General features: G+C 34.6%; 1 pseudogene; it reads left to right on the top strand.

The window, feature by feature from the left end:
- The first annotated feature begins 1,632 nt into the window (after window positions 1-1,632).
- LOC114176591 (receptor-like protein kinase FERONIA pseudogene) lies at window positions 1,633-3,523 on the top strand (annotated as a pseudogene).
- Window positions 3,524-17,406: the final 13,883 nt, after the last annotated feature.

Raw genomic sequence — 17,406 nt, 5'->3', positions numbered from 1 at the left:
GAGATAGGTTGTTGTGCTTATTGGGTCTGCTCAAAATATCTTGGGTAATCCTTGCTGGATTCTCATACATCTTGCTTTCTCATTTAAGGTTCTGTTCATTCTTTCTACCATACCATTTGTTCTAGTGTTCCTAGAACCGTCTTGATTATTTTGATCTCGTTCTTTGAACAAAACTCCTTGAAATTACTACTGTCATATTTTCCACCATTATCAGACTTCAAACATTTAACCTTTAAACCTATTTGAGTCTCAATCTCCTTTTTCCACCTTTTAAACACAGGAAACACATTAGATTTATTTTTAAGAAAATAAATTATACCTTTCTTGTAGAGTCATTAATGAAGGTTACGTAATATTGTGAACCTCCAAGGGATTTCACTAGAGCTGGCCCTCAAACATCTGTATGCACACTAGTTTTAGTCTTTCAACTTTAGATGACTTACTTGTTTTGGAGAAGCTAACCATTTTCTGCTTTCCAAATATACAATGTTCGCAAGGTCCAACATCAACATGCTTCAAGTTAGGTATTTTACCTTTTGAGACCATGAGCTTCATTCCTTTCTCACTCATATGCCCAAGCCTCTGATGCAAAAAAAAAAATGAATTGTTGCCAACTTCTACAACTAATATCATATCCTCATCTGCAATCATGTAAAAAGATCCTCGCTTATTTCCATGAGCAACAACAAGACTACCTTTCATTACCTTCCAATGTCCATCTTTAAAGGTGGTGTAATGTCCTTCATCATCCAACTACCCTGTAGATATTAAGTTTCTCTTTAGGCAAGAATATGTTTGGCATTATTCAAAGTCCACACACTTCCATTAGAGGTTCTAATGTTAATATCACCTTTTCCCATAATATCAAGATATTTTCCATCTATAAGGTAGACCTTCCCAAACTTTTTTGAAACATAGTTAGATAATAGTTATAAGGAAAGTGTAGTATGAAATGACACACCTAAGTCAATAGAACTATCTAAACTACATAATAGTGCATCTTCAATTGCATCAGTTGCTACATTTGCTGATTGATCATCATCTTGCTTGTTGTTGTTGTTGTTGTGCTTTCTTGGAGCCCTACATTGATTTGTAAAGTGAGATCATTAAGTAGTGAGATCATTAATAGCTTTAAGTGGAATGTAATTGCAATTTATGTGTCTTTTGTAATTCCAGTGGTTAAAACTTCTATATAAGCTGAACCCTTTTATCAATGAAGACAAGTTGAGTTTTGTTCAGAAATTATCTTTTTTCTATCTATTAGTGAGAGTGATTCTCCTAAGTTCTTAAGTGATTCAAGAACTCTTAGTTATATCAAAGGACTTCCACCTTTTCATATTCATCTTTTCTTCATTCTTAACCCAAATTCAGAAGAAAAAAAAACAATTACTGATTTTTAAGCCAAAATTATATTTCAGAAAGTGAACTTTTACCTCATTTTTTAATCACATCAATTGGAGTTCAACAACCGAAGATATTGACGTTTCTACAGTACTAACCAGATTGAAACTTCAACCTTTTTTTTCTAATCCATTTTTTACTAATTTTCCAAGTTTCTTAAAGGTTATAATTCTAAAGATTCGAAGTCATTTATTGTACAATTGGGGTTCAGATTAAAATCCTACACCACCTTGATGACATGGTGTACTTTTAACCTGTGTAGGAGTGCACTTTGAGACATGGTGTACTTTTAACCTTTTCCAATTGGCACCGGTTGGTGTTGGAGTGGTGGTGTACGCCACCTTTAGTGTGCCTCTATCATTTTTCAATTGTGAAATGGAAGTACTTACAAAAAGCAATGTCACTCAAAGGTTCTTCGTCTTTACTTCTACCTTTCTTCACACCCTGGTTTCCGTCCTCACTAATCTCTTTTCTCACTCAAAGCTAACCACACTCTCCTAACCAACTTCAACGCTTCACTCCATGCAGACAACCTTCACCACACCCATCCCGCAGGAACCTCAACAAAAGAATACTACATCAATGTGGAACCCAAACGAAGCTTAATTATAACCTTCACACCAAGCTCCAACACTCATCCCAAAGCTTACGCCTTCATCAATGGCATCGAAGCCATGTCATGCCAACTGATCTCGATCAAGCACTCACCAAATGTACAAGTGAAAGCTCCACTTTGAAGCCAGAGCACAGAACCAAGGTTGTTAGGAACAAGATTTCCACACCCTCACACCCTCCTACGTCACTCAAAGCACTACCACCCAAACCATCATACCCAAAAATCATGAAACTTCCATTAATAGCCTCTGTTGTGGCTGCGTCGTTGTTACTATTGTCGTTCGTCATCGGATTCATAATCTTCCGATGCGTAAGAAGAGTTAAATCCGAGAGAGATAGCAACTCGGAGTCTTCAAGCACGCGCTGCCGCGAGTTTTCTCTGGCGGAGATAAGAGCAGCCACCAACAACTTCGACGAGCGTTTAATCGTGGGCAGAGGAGGGTTCGGGAACGTGTACAAGGGACACATCGACACGAGTCACAAGCCCGTGGCCATCAAGCGGCTCAAACCGGGTTCGGACCAGGGCGCACACGAGTTCCAAACCGAGATCAGGATGCTCTCGCGGTTCCGCCACGTGCACTTGGTTTCGCTCATCGGGTACTGCAACGACGGCAGAGAAATGATCCTCGTCTACGATTTCATGGCGCGTGGGACCCTCCGAGACCACTTGTACGGCTCAGGCGAGGCGCTGTTGTGGGAGCGGCGGCTGAAGATCTGCCTGGAGGCCGCACGTGGGCTTGAATTCCTCCACACCGGCGTGGGGCGGCAGAGCGTAATCCACCGTGACGTGAAGAGCACAAACATCCTGCTTGACGAGAATTGGGTGGCGAAGGTATCGGATTTCGGGTTGTCAAAGGTGGGACCGAACGCGTCTCACGTGACAACAGACGTGAAGGGTAGTTTGGGATACTTGGATCCTGAGTACTATATGAGTCTTTGGTTGACGCAGAAATCTGACGTGTACTCTTTCGGCGTGATTTTGCTTGAGGCATTGTGTGGGAGAGCCCCTATAGCGAGCAGGGTGGAGAAGGAGCAGGAGTTTTTGGTGGCGTGGGTGAAGCGGTGTTTTCACGGTGGGAATGTTCATGAGACGGTGGATCCAGTTTTGAAAGGTAGCATGCGCCCCAAGTGTTTGAATAAATTCGTGGAGATTGCTCTGAGTTGTTTGAATGATCATGGGAAGGACCGGCCTCTGATGAGAGAGGTGGTGAAGGGGTTGGAGTATGCGTTGAATTTGCAACGCCGCTGCGAGCAAGGTGAACGGGAAATTGGGTTGACAGAAATGGAGCGTCATGGCGAATTTGACGACAAATTTGCTTCTACCAGCAGTAAGGCTACGACGACATGCAGTGAGGAGGAACAAGCTTTGGTGCATGCCATGTTCTCTGACCTTGGAAATGGAAATCAAAGACCACGGTAATTAGTATCGTCAAACTCTGCTAGTATCCAACCTGTAAATCACGGAGAAATACTAACTACTGGCTTAATGTATGGATTTACTGCCAAACTCTAGATGTTCCTGAACTGTAGTTAGTAAATATTTACATAATAGTAGTTAAGTGGATCATATATTTTTCGTATAAATCGAAATCTCAGTTGTTACAAATTTATATTTTACAACAATAAATTATGGGTTAAGTATGTTTTTAGTCTCTGAATTTTGGTCCAAAATTGGAATTCGTCCCTAGTTGAAACTTCGATAAATTTTGGTCTCTAAACTTTAAAAATAAATAAATATAATCCTTTTAACCTAATTTTGTTAACCATTTTTTAGGTTTTGAATGCATTTTTCAGTAAATATTAGAGTTGTTTATGCCGTTTGACACATTCTCGACTCAATATTTACTGAGAAATGCGTTCGAAACCTAAAAAAAATTAACAAAATTGGGTTAAAAGGACTATATTCATTCATTTCTAAAGTTTAAGGACCAAAATTTATCAAAGTTCTAACCAGGAACGAATTCCAATTTTGAGTCAAAGTTCAGGGACTAAAAACATACTTAACCCATAAATTATATAAGTTTAAACTCAATCGTTATGAATGAAAACGCGGTGTTATTTTCGAAAATAATTAGATAAATTTATATATTAGTTCACAATCCTATAGATGGAATATATGTGTGTTTAAAATATTTTGTACACCATTTTCATTTCTACTTAGCTCATGTCCATGTACTTTTTTTCTCTCATTATTCGCGCTCTATGCTTCTTTTCTCCTCCTGCTCAAATCATTTACTTCTTTTTCACCTTGAGCTTGCTGTCATCATCATGTCACCCCTCACTCGCAATAGGGCTGAGAAAAGAGAAGTTATTCAATTGAAACCGAAGAAATCTGAAGCAAATTTGAGTATATAATTAGCTTGGATCGGATAAGAAGATAATGTCAGATAAATAATATTAGTTAAAATGGATAATTTTGGTCAGATTTAGATACAGCGTTAAAATTGTATGAATACTCAACTCAATTTGAATTTATATTTTAATATTTATAAAGTGATAAATATATTTTAAATCTAAATCTTTTTAATATGATACTATTTTATTAAAATTTAGCCTTAAATTATTTAAAATGATAATTCTTTATAATAATTATTATAAAAATTTTGTGTTGTTTGATTGACCATTATTATCCACCACCATCTAATTATGATGGGTTTTTGTGTTATTCTTTTACGCTAACCATCAACAAACTAACTGCCTAATAGCCCACTCCACAATTATGCAATACCATGGGGGTCAACTTGTACACAAATAATCGAGTGACGCATGGTCATTTCCAAACTTTGTGGGTCCACACCACAATACCACCTTCACTTTTGACATTGTGCCTCTAACTTTCGCTTTTTTCAACGACCACAGTTGTCGCTACACCCAGATCATGTACAAACACATATATTACATCTGTTCTTTAAGATAACTTGCACAATATGTGACACATATTATATAAAATATGACACACTTATTACATTACTAGCATCTACATCAAAATTTATAATCAATATAAATATCAATACATAATTAGTGTTAAATACGAATTTTATAATTTATATTTATATTTATATTTATATTTATATTTATTTTTATATTGTATACATATTTTATAGAAATCAGTTGGATTTCTTTTGCATTTGAGAGATGGATTTCAAGTTTTCTTATGTTTAACAAATTTAGGTTAAGTGTCCTAGAAGTTGGAAATGGGACATTGGTACTTCAATTTTTGTGTATGAAAAATTCTATTGATAGCTTTAAAAAAAGGAAACTTTGTGCTTTAAAAAAGAAAAAAAAAGATTTTGCAATGAATGCTATTATAAAAAAAAGTTAGGTGTCTCGTCTTTCCTTGGTCATGACTTTAGGAGCAAAACAGGGAGATTCCAAGACTGTTATGTGCTTTTAATTGAATGGTAAAGTAGGATCAAAGTTGAAATTGGGGCCATCATACGTTGATTTTTATGCAAATCTTAGAACTTTACATATGCAAATGAAAATACTTTTTGCTTTCTTAACATTATCATCAACTTTATGTGATAAAAAATAAGAGCTGCATGTAAGGTTGTGCGAAAAGACGAACTATGATTTATATACAGGATATTGAATCCACATAAAATGGAATTAATGGTGGAAAAACAACCTTGTATAAATTTTTGTACACAATATAACTAATATTCAAACGAAACATGTTTGTAATATATACTTTAAAACATACTCTATATTATTAACAAAAAGTTATTTAGAAATATTATAATTTTCTTTTTGGATGTAATGTAATAAACTTTTATTTTAATTTTAAAAATACAAAAAAATTATTAAATAATGACTAATTTTAGTGAACAAACACTATAAGAAATGTGTTATTTATCGACGGATTATTCCTGACGGATAAAGTGCCGCCAGTAATTACGTCTTACCAACGATATTTTTGACGGATAATATCAGGTTGATTATCGACGAATTATTCGTCGGTATGTCGTCGATAAATGCGTATGTTTATTCTTTTAAAAGGACCTGTCATTAACATCATCGATAAAGTACATGTATTTATTACCGATGAATTATTCTGTCGGTAAGTCACTACTTAAAATTAATTAAAAATAGAAAGGGCTTTGACGCACATTTTCACACCACACAACGCACTCCCTTTTGTCAGTTCTCCACTTCATTGCCTGCATCCCAATCTGGTTGACGTTTAAGGTTTCACCGTTGTCGCTTAACGTCGCTCTGTGGCCAAGGTGGTCAGTGCATCTCCATCATAAGCCTTCACTCCCCTCCGTCTTAAGGGCTTTGCTCTGTCGACTATGTCCCAAGCTAGTGGGGGTTGCTCCATCACCTGAGGTCGCGACGTTGCTAAGGTTGCTTCGTCCCCGTGGTCAGTGCATTTCCATCAGAAGCCTTCGCTCAACTTTGCTGACATACGCGAACCTTTGATGACCTACGCGAACCTTTGCATTATCTGCATCACATTCGTCAGTGGGATTCTTCATCCCCAAATAGGTTAGTGCGAGATTCAATGTATGTGTTCTGCTTAAACTGATTTGTGCATCCGTGAAGATTAATTCTCTACTTGTCCTAAATTGGTGTTGTGATGAATTGATGCTATGATGAATTGATGTTGTCATGAATTGGTTCTATGATTAATTGAGATATTTGTTGTAATTTGTAATTGATTGTATAATTTCAACCTTAAATTTTGATATACTTCATTCTCTTGTCATGGATCATCTGTTTTGTTCAACTTCAATTCAGAATTGAAACTTTGATTTGTTTGGTTAATTGAATAGGAATTTGCACAATTCTAGTTTATAACACGGGAATTGTGGAACCCTAATGGGCTTGGTTTATTCAAGAGGGCTTCGTTGGGATTTAACATTAAAATTTTTTTTCCTAATTTTTAAGAATAATTTAACTAGTAAGATAGTTGGGGTTGGAAGTTTTTGTCTGGTAGTTTGCCAAGCTTAGTTGGTAAATTGGCAGTTTTTAAATTAGGGATTTGGGGATTTGTGTTGCTAATGGGTTTTTGAATCGAAAATGTTGTGTGGTTGAGTTTATTTTAACCTGAACATGGACACAATTTGGAACGAAAATTACTATTCTCAGTTTTGAAAGGCATTTTTTTTTGTGTCAATTTAAGCTATGTAGAAGTTGATATGAAATGGGTTGTAAGTGAAATGAAGCAAATATATTGAAGAAGCTTTGATGTCTTTGGTTTGTCTTAAAGCTAGTGTGAACTGTTCAATTGAACATGCACTTAAGGCTAATACAATTTTTTAGAGCCAAATTCAATGGCTAAAAAAGAACTATGTTACATACATTACTGCCACAGTTAAGTTTGACGAGTGATGCAATCTAGTGGCACATGTAAATTTGAATAATTTTTTATTAAACTAAATCAATTATAGAACCTTCAACTACACCACTGAATGGATCATTCGTTTTCTGTTTTGAGTCTTATATACAGTCACTAACACACCTAATTGTCAACTAGCTACTCTAGTTAAAAATACCAAAGAGTCAATACCAAAAGCTAACCAAACTAAGTATGTTTGGTGGAATGAGTGCTTCCTTCTTGACAATTTCACTCTATTCCAATCACTTTTAGTGTTTCTTGAGGACTTCTAACTCTTGAATCACCAATTTGAACTACATATTTCAAAGTCAACCCTAAGGTCAAACTTCCATCCTAGAAATGCTCTTCAAATAATTAAATTGCTCCATATCTTTTTTCATATTCAAATATCATTGTCAGTTAATTAATGTGACACACAAAAATGTCATATCATTGTGTTTTTAATTTTTTTAATTTATAAGGTTTAAAATAATATTCTTTAACTGTTGAATAAAATGACTTTTCCAAAGTTTTTGATTTTTTATGTTGTTCAAGACAGGTTTTTCATCTTCCAACTCGTTTTGCGATTACTTAATGTCACACCCAACCTTCATAAATCTGATTCTCATTTTACAGATATTAATAAGTTTTAAAATCTTTTTTTAAATTGTTGAATAAATTGGTTTTGCACTAATGAAAAAGCTTTTCCTGTTCCAATGTTTATGATTGTTTGCACTGCTCGAGAACTTTTTTACATCTTCCAAGAAATTTTGCAGTTAATTAATGCACACCAAAGCATCATATCATTCAAATTTTTTTTATATCTATATTAATTTATTAATGTATACATTAATAAATTAAATCATCGAAGATATTTACTTGGCTTCTCTATGAAGTTTTTATCAATATTGAAGTCTTATATGTTTTACATCCTTAATTTTTATTATGCATAAGACGTTTTTTAGTTTTTGTACAGTTATCAAAAGTATGGAACCAAAGAACTTTTTACCAGCAGGATCAGATTCTTATCAACCATCCTTATCCAAAGGTATGCACTTTATGTGTTGTTGTTTACACAAATAATCTTTGTTCTTTGAAGTCCATCTCTTAGTAATCTATAAATTATACTCATGTACTTTGAAGAAGAGAAATACCATAAATTATATACTTCATATGTTGTTGTCTATAGAATTAGGGTTTTTCCTTTTTTTTTCATTTCTGAAATAACATCTTTTTTCTTCAGTCTCTTTTCTTTTTTTGTTGAATGCTTTTTAGGCCAGTATGTATTTGCAGATTTGCATTGTTTCCACAATATTGTTACAATTAATGGTTGATTGCAAAAGACATCACAACAACACATTATGTATTTATTTTTAAATAATATATTACATGCTTTCTGTTGAGCATAATTTGTTTGTATTACTTTTCCTTTTTTTATGTAACTTGTGAATACATGCATATGAAAATGTAATGGTTTCTGACATCAATAATTGATATTTTCAGTTCACACAAAACGATGTTAGTATGAAATCTGCGTTTGTAGGTCAAAAGTATATATTTCTATAAACATCATATGTCTATCACTTTTGCAATAGCTTAGAACTCCATGTTTGTAGAAACCTAATTTGATTTTTTTGTCCTTTTTTAATTCTTCTACCATTTGAAAGTAAATACCCCAATAAAATTTCTACCTTAAGTTTTGCAAGAATTTCCAAATCCATGTTAGTATTAATCCTTAAGTTAGATGTCAACTTTAATTTTTATGCATTGTTTGACCAAAGAAAAAGCTAAAACTCTATATCTACTTTTAAACTTTTCATTAATTATATAATAAAATTAATATGAGGACATTTATTTATATTTGTTTTATTTATTTATTTATTTTATACTTTAATTTTTTTGTATTTATACATCTATAAATATGTATGAGGTCACAAATCTAATACTCGGTTGTCTACTTCTGAATTTTGTATACCGTTGCTGTAAGTTCTATATGTGTCTCTGTGAAGTTCAACAGCAAAGCTAGAACATAAGTTATGTTACTCCAGAGAAAGAGAACTGAAATATCATTGTTAAGGTCATATGTTCATGGTTTGTTCCATATTTCAGTAAACAGAGGTGTCCTTTCTCAATGGAGTTGGTTATTCAAGACAAAGAGTTAATATTGCGTTTAAGTTTTTCCAACATTTTTATGAAGAGATTCTTGGTAGGTTGAACATGTTATTTATATTGAGTTTTTGCAGGGAGGTAAAATACACTCGTCCATTACAATACTCTAATTTACAAATTTTAGAATGAAATATATGAAGACCATGTTTATGGAATCCAAAATTTCAGTGTTGCTTTGAATAGTGGAATATACTAAACTACACACCACCCCTATAAGATTAACTTCTAGTTTGGTACAAAAGTTACTTTGTTTGATACTAACTTGGTTTTAGATATCAAACCATAATACACACCTTTGTCGATATTGACTACCACTGGATTTAACACTGATTATTTAGTGGGTAAGCCAATATTTATAGTTTTGTATTATTTTTTCTTTTTTTGTATTAATATTTATTTATTTATTTCATCATTTTGATGTATTATTATGTAGATATCTTAGGATTACTGATAGGAGTTGGAACTGTAAGAGAATTGCAAGTGGATGGGAAAACAACAAAATTAAATGTCATTGCCATATAAGTTTATGGGTACTTTACTTGTAAAGTTGAGTACATACATTTTTTGTTGTTGTATAAAAATAATGATTTCACATAACATTTATTGAATTTGTAGGTTTTGAATAGAATGTACTTTTTTTGGCATTTATGTGATGAACTAAATGTCCAAATGGAAAAGTACAAAATGCTACAATAAGTATAGAGTTTGCTAAAGTTAAAATTTTTCAAGGAAAACTTGTTATTACACTATTATGAATGTTAGTTTGAGATACACTATTTTGCAATTTAGATAAGATTCAAGTTCATAATTGTAAGTATTGCACTAGGATTAAGTACAATGTTGATTTCAAGGAGGCATCTGAACTAAAATCAACGTAATATTTTATTTCTTTTTCATTTGATTATAAATTACAAATATTCAATTATATCTATTGTGTTTACTTTTTTTTCTTGACAAAATGTGTGAGAACACCAAATCTCCATCACAAGGATTAACTCAACTATCCCAGAGTTCTAAACATACTATTTAAGATGACTTGTTAACGCTTACACCTAGGACAAACATACAAGGTCTCAAAGATTGTAAAGAGGTAAGAATATATCAACAATTCCAAATTTTTTATTCACATGACTGTTGTGACTAATTTTTTTTTATTGTGAAAGGTAACCCCTTACATATTGTTTAGAACCATTAAACATATTTTGGTCGAGGCTGATTGGTGGTATACTGCATGTGTTTGCAACAAAGTTTTTTATCCAGATTCTAAGATGTTTTTTTTTTTTTTTGCGAAAAGTGTAAAACCATGTTATGAAAGTCTTTCCAAGGTAATTTTATTATGTATTACATTTAATTTCAATTGAAATATCTTCTGTATTTTCCACTTTTTTTTCATAAATAGCTTTTTCTATTCATTTTTCAAATATAGGATCAAAATTCGAGTCATTAACTCATCCGATTTAACCACATTTGTGCTGTTTGATAGGGATGTAACCATCTTTTTCAAGAAATATTGTGTTGATATGTTATAAAGTCATGATAAGGTCTACTTTACAATAAGAATTTAGATATATTAAATAACAACTTAACTTATGAACATTGGTATATATTAATAAAAATCTACTTACCTACACTACATGTTATTACTTTGTTAACATCGTTAATGTTGTCATTGTCATTATTACGTCCATTAGTTCTTTGTCTGCTATTGTCGACATCTGTATTCACTAAATAAATAAATTCATAGTAATTTAAAAATCTTCATTTTCATGGGTTTACAATAGGCATAAAAAAATAGGATGAATGTAGAAATATACCAAAACTACTATTGTTTGTTGTAGTAGAAGTTGGAGATTGTGAAAGGTTTAAGTTTTTCTTGAAGAACTTGGTATATTGTTTTCAATCAATGCATTTAATGAAACTTATGTTATTATTTTTTTAAAATTAAATTTGATGTCTATTTTTCAACAACTAACAAAGATCACTCATCATTTCTGGTATAAAATATTGCATTCATATTTTGGATGTTGTTGATGGTGTTTGGACATCTGTCAAATAATTATTGTAATAGTAATGAATGTAACAAAAAAAATACTTAATTCTTTGATATAAGAAGAATTAGCTTATAAACAAAAGACTTACTAAAATCCAATTCAGTTAATGACTTCCTTTGTGTAACATTTTGTAATAATTTATCAGATTGACTTATTTTGTTGTGTCACCAATAAACAAAACATACTTCATTATGCATGTGCATTTTGAAGTTCAAGTCAAAAACATATAAATAGTATAAAATTTAGATTTAAAGTTAGTTATAATAAGGAAACCTGATATGTTGCTACTTCCAAAAGCATTGTTGGTATATTTTTTTTCTTCAATTTTCTTCTTTGTTATCTGCAAGAAAAAAAAATGACTAATACAAATGAGCACTTTATAACTATTTGTTATTGTTAGTTTTGAAATGGTTGAAATGCCACGAAGGGGGGGTTGAATTGGCTAGTTAAAAAATTTAGGCTACTTTGAAAGTTAAAAACCACCTTTAATTAAATCAATTAGATCACAAAGTTAGGATGCAAACACTACTGAACTGTATACTTTCAATCGGTCAAAAATAGAGTTAATCGATTGATTTTACTAAACAGATTCTATTATGGTATAATCAACCGATTGAAACAGAAAAATAGTTGACTAAAATACTGGGAAAAATGCAGAAAGCAGATTCGAGTTTTAAACAAGAAACAATGCACAACAATGATCAAGCAAGTTCCAAATGAATATGAAAAAGATGATTAAACCACAAGTTCTTTAAACTTTAAAATGAATATGCAAGAGAGAAAGGTTAGAGAAGAGAAAAGACCACGAGATTTTTATACTGGTTCACTCAAACCTGAACTACATCCAGTTTGTCAAGGCAACCTGAGCTTGAGAAAGATCAAACCTCAGTGGTAGCACAACCCAGCCTACCACAAACCACTTTCTCCAAGCTTCAAACCAAGCCAAAAGCTCTAAAAATTGATCCAAATCAATCTTTAACTACTGCAAATTGTATGATCACGAAGGAGAGAGTTTCCACGAGTTTCCAGAACAATTTCGTGTTAAAAAATTATCAACAAACCTCTCTTTCAAAAATCATAACTTTTATAGTCAAACTGTTACGAAATTGAACAGGTTGATTTCCAAATCAATCGGTTGATGAAATCAACATGTTGATTTCACTTGACTTAAGTGAAAACAATCAATTAAAAAATAAATCAATTGATTGAATTAGTTGCAGTTTAAGACCAATGCAGCCAACCTTTTAACCTGTTGAAAAGCCATTCAACAGATTAAAAGAGACATTTTAACCTATTGAAAAACCATTCAACATATTAAAAACCCAACAAAGACCAAATACATGTAATTAATGCTACAAGGTCTACAATATGAATTACAAACTTCAAATACACTTTCTTAATGATGTAACTATGTGGAGAGCACACGTTCTAGCCTTGAACAACATGAATACCACCAAATCTCTTTTTCTTCATCAATGTAGACTTCATTCCAATGGTAATGACTTCAAGATAGTTCAAAAGGGCTTCATTAAATCTTCATCAAATCTTCAAGAAGCATATCACCTTGGCTTCTCATGTCAAAAATTTCCCCCTGATTGGTTGAAGCCAACCTCTATCTTCTTCTATCTATCTTCTTCTATCTTCCATTGTAAATTACTTCCATATGTTGGATACCATTAAATTGATGAAGTGACACCTTAGCTTGAAGCTTGTGTGTAACATCCCTAGGGAATATTACTTAAAAATAAATAATAAAAGAAATAATTATATTAATAGTCATCTCAATAAAAATCCCAACGCGGGAAAAATTTAAATTCATTAAAATAGCGCGCCAAAACTCATAACTAAATCCATAAAATGTTACAAGTTCCCAAAATTTGTATTTAAAGCATAAAATACACATGAGCAAAACCCTAGCTCTAATCCCACTGCTAGCCCTCACTCCGCCGTCTAGTCATCCTCAGCATCACCTGTACCAACATCTGCTCCCGTGTAACGAATCACACGATCATCGCCATACACAAACACACAAATAAGAAAGGGTGAGCTAAGAAAAATAAAATAAGCGATATACAATATGCAAAATATAGCATACATCCATCTTATTCATTCTACATAATTCTTGGCCAAGACCTTAACCCCAAGACTTATCAGTCTTCAAATCATACAATTGGTTAGCCTTGGACTCGGAAACATGATGCTCACACGAACCTGCCCGCTCGTGGTCCTGCCTCTATGAACCTCCCCACTCGTAGTCCTGCTCTACAAACCTCCCCGCTCGTAGTCCTACTCTACGGACCTGCCCGCCCGTAGTCCAACACATGTGATCCACCAGCCCCGTACCTCCCCGCATGTGGCATCTCTCACCGTGAGCACGGAACATACGAACCTACCTCGCTCGTATCCCCATGTGAGAGTAACTTGATATGAACCTCCCCGCTTATATCATCACATGTCAATTATCATCCATGAACCTACCCGCTCATGGCACAGCATCTCCCGATCCAAGCAAAGCATCATTATCAGTTAAAACAACACACACAACTCATAACCTGCCATGCAAGCGCCTGGCGCATCCACCAGTACCGCTTGGCGAAACAGGTTCAGGCCGCCTGGCGATTTTCGTCCCACCGCCAGGCGCTATGTTCTCGTACAGGAGCTCGCTGTCTCGCGTCCGCCTGGCGGATCTCGTCTCACCGCCAGGCGCCAGCCTCTGCAGACTCCCTTTCTGGGTCTTCGACCGCCTGGCGCACCCAGTTCAGCCGCCAGGCGCTGTGACAATACCATACCAGTCATTGATTTTCACCTCTCTTTCAATTATCCCACACTTCCTTAATCTCTCCCAAGGTAGTAAAATAACCCTAGTTAATCCCATTCTCGTTCTGGATTCCTAGCCATCCTCTTGACTGATTTCAGTACCTATCATCTCTCATTCCAAACTCCCTATCGTACCTAAGATTCACCAATTTTCTTCCAACATTCCAACATAATTTCTCCTATTTCCTCATCAAGGCACACAATACATTTTCTCATACCACATTACTTACTCAAATGGCTCTATCACAGTACCACACCACAAGGCATAGGATTTTTCCCCTTTCCTTTATCAATAGCCAATGACTCATCTCAACTCAAAGTGAAGCCACTCATACAATACCCCATAGCATTTTACGTATTTATTTCACAACAACAACAATATACACAGTCTATCTATTAGTCTTCAATCCTTCTTTTTCTACACCACCTTAACTGTTACCTCGATTCGTTAATTCACCCATCTCATGTCCCAATTATATCCTATCAACCAAGCTATACATTTTAACCTTGAAACTTTGCATTATGATCATTACTTGCTCTACCTCAAATTCCACTTCCTATTCCAACGTCCCTCGCCAGTGTTTATCGCGCCTATTCAGAACACAACACCCCAACTGCCACTACAGTCGCCGCCGCCTGGCAGCACTCTATTTGTACCAGGCGCAACAGATTTTCCTATCCCAGTTCGTGATCCCTTCTAGCTTGATTTGATACCCAATTTAATTACACCAACCTCACTAATCCATATCAATTTTTCCAGACCAGAACTCAAATCAATCCAAGCCCCAATTGAAATATTATACCCACATGGTATTACGCACAACATCACATTCAGAATCCAAAACAATCCAAGTGCCATTCAAAAACCAAGAACACCCGTACCCTGTGACTCCCCGCCTGGCGGATATTCAACCTTGCCAAGCGGTTCAAGCCAAACTCAAGAACAACATTGTCCTACTTCGAATTCCAATCGATTACCGCCTAACCCAATATTCAAAAGAAACTTTAACATATCAATTTCAATAATCCAATTGATTATCACGCAAACAGCATTACAAATCACCAAAATAGAACGCAACAGTGTCGCGCCGCCTGGCATGAATTCATCGCCGCCAGGTGGTTCATGCCAAAACAAGAACAACACACCAGTCTGATGTGCCGCCTGGCGGTAGGGGATGAACCGCCAGGTGGTTTCTGGAAAAATCCAGAAACTTCAATACAACAGTGCAGAAAACGATGCAGTGATCATGTTACGATTCATGGCATTGTACAATTATTCGATTGCAATAAAAAAAACAATAAAACAACTCCCCTAACCTGGATTCCTTGCCAAATTCGAATCTGTATGCCTATCCCTTCACAAAACCTTCCTAGCCTTTGTTTCCAGTCCAATCCTCGGTGATTTCAGCCCCACCACTTCTCTCAATCAACCCCAAAACTCTGAAAAACCCTTGCTTATGGTGAGTACGAATTTACAGTGCACTCTTTCTCTTCTTATGACCTTCTCTCTTACAATCACTCTCACTTATTACCCTTTTAGTGCTTTACACGAATTTGAATAAAAGAATTACACCAATGCTAGTCCAATGTTTAATTACCCCTTTGTTTTCTAACCCTTTCACATTCATGCTAAAGGAAAAATTGGCAAAAAGAAATTATTTAGTTCTCAACAAGGTTTGAACCCACACTCATGCACATACCAAACTAAGGCCAAACCACTCAACCAATTCATATTTCATGATAACTCCCACAATTCTAGGAATTTATCATTACACCACACATTCAATATATAAATACACAAAAACGTATAATTTAAATAACATCCAAGTGGCACACATAGGACTCGAACCCAAGTCCTCACACACAGCCAAAGTACTCTCAACCACATAAGCTAGTACTTTTCCACATCATAATTCCTCACATTAATTGCTTTAAATGTTCTTATTACCCGTCCTAATTAAATAATTAATTAAATAACTATTTAATTTTCTCGGGTCTTACATTGTGAACCTGAAAAACATTTATAGTAGCAATACACACAAGCTAGAAAGCACACACATATGCACATGCTCCCCTATCAATAATATGGGTTCAAATTCATATTTGATTATTGATTCCAATTTTAATGCTTCTACTTAGTTCAATGTGATCAATTTTCCATTTTCCAATGTTTCTCCGCCTTTGGATTCATCAAAAAGAACAAATGCATAAAGAGAACAAACATTACATATCCTTTCATTAATACTGGAACAAAATACAACCAACAAAATCTGAAAATAGAGAAAATAGGCATAAAGCTGATATAATCAGCCAGCTAAAAATAAAAATAATCAACTGAAACTGACAGAGCCTAAACTGAAAAAGCACAAACACATGGATGCAGTGCATGATCCTAAACAACCAACACACTCAATCATCCTGAGGATCATTTCTAGTCTGGAATGAGTTCAACATGTCATGGATATGATGGATTTGGCCATCCAATGCATTGAATCTCTCATTGCAATAATTGTGATGTGCATGTTGGGACAATTGAGCTCATGCAGCTGGTTCAACACCATCCTCTCAAAATGTCAATACACAGGGCCTCTATCGTCTAGAAGGTTGTAGGGAATTAAGTCGATGGGTCCAGCAGTTGGTTCTTCCTCTTTATTTGCACCACTTGAGCCAGCTTCATGGTCATGTGCACCACCAACTACAGCACCAGCAGTTGTACATGCATTTCCCACCTTGAGAAAGCCTATTTTGTGCAGATTTTGGTTGGAGGTATGGTTCAACAGTCCAGTTGACTCTTCTAGCTCATCCTCTACATCAATTCCAAAGTATTCTATGAATTTAAACACCAAAACCACATATGGCAGCCTAAAATCCGTGAACCTCTTGGCCTTGAGCATGTGATCATGAAACACATAGATCCAATCCACTTGAATGTTGTGTTGGATGCAGTACATGAGTATCAAATATCCCTCATTCAATGTTGAATGGTTGCTACCACGTGGAACTATGATTGTTGTGACTATCATAGCAAGAAGC

This window comes from Vigna unguiculata, chromosome 3 (genome assembly GCF_037176805.1).
Source record: "Vigna unguiculata cultivar grain cowpea cultivar isolate G323 ecotype 2 chromosome 3, ASM3717680v1, whole genome shotgun sequence".
In the NCBI taxonomy this organism is placed as follows: domain Eukaryota; kingdom Viridiplantae; phylum Streptophyta; class Magnoliopsida; order Fabales; family Fabaceae; genus Vigna; species Vigna unguiculata.
Note: the sequence above shows the minus strand (reverse complement) of the source record. Positions and strands in the feature narration are given on the sequence as shown.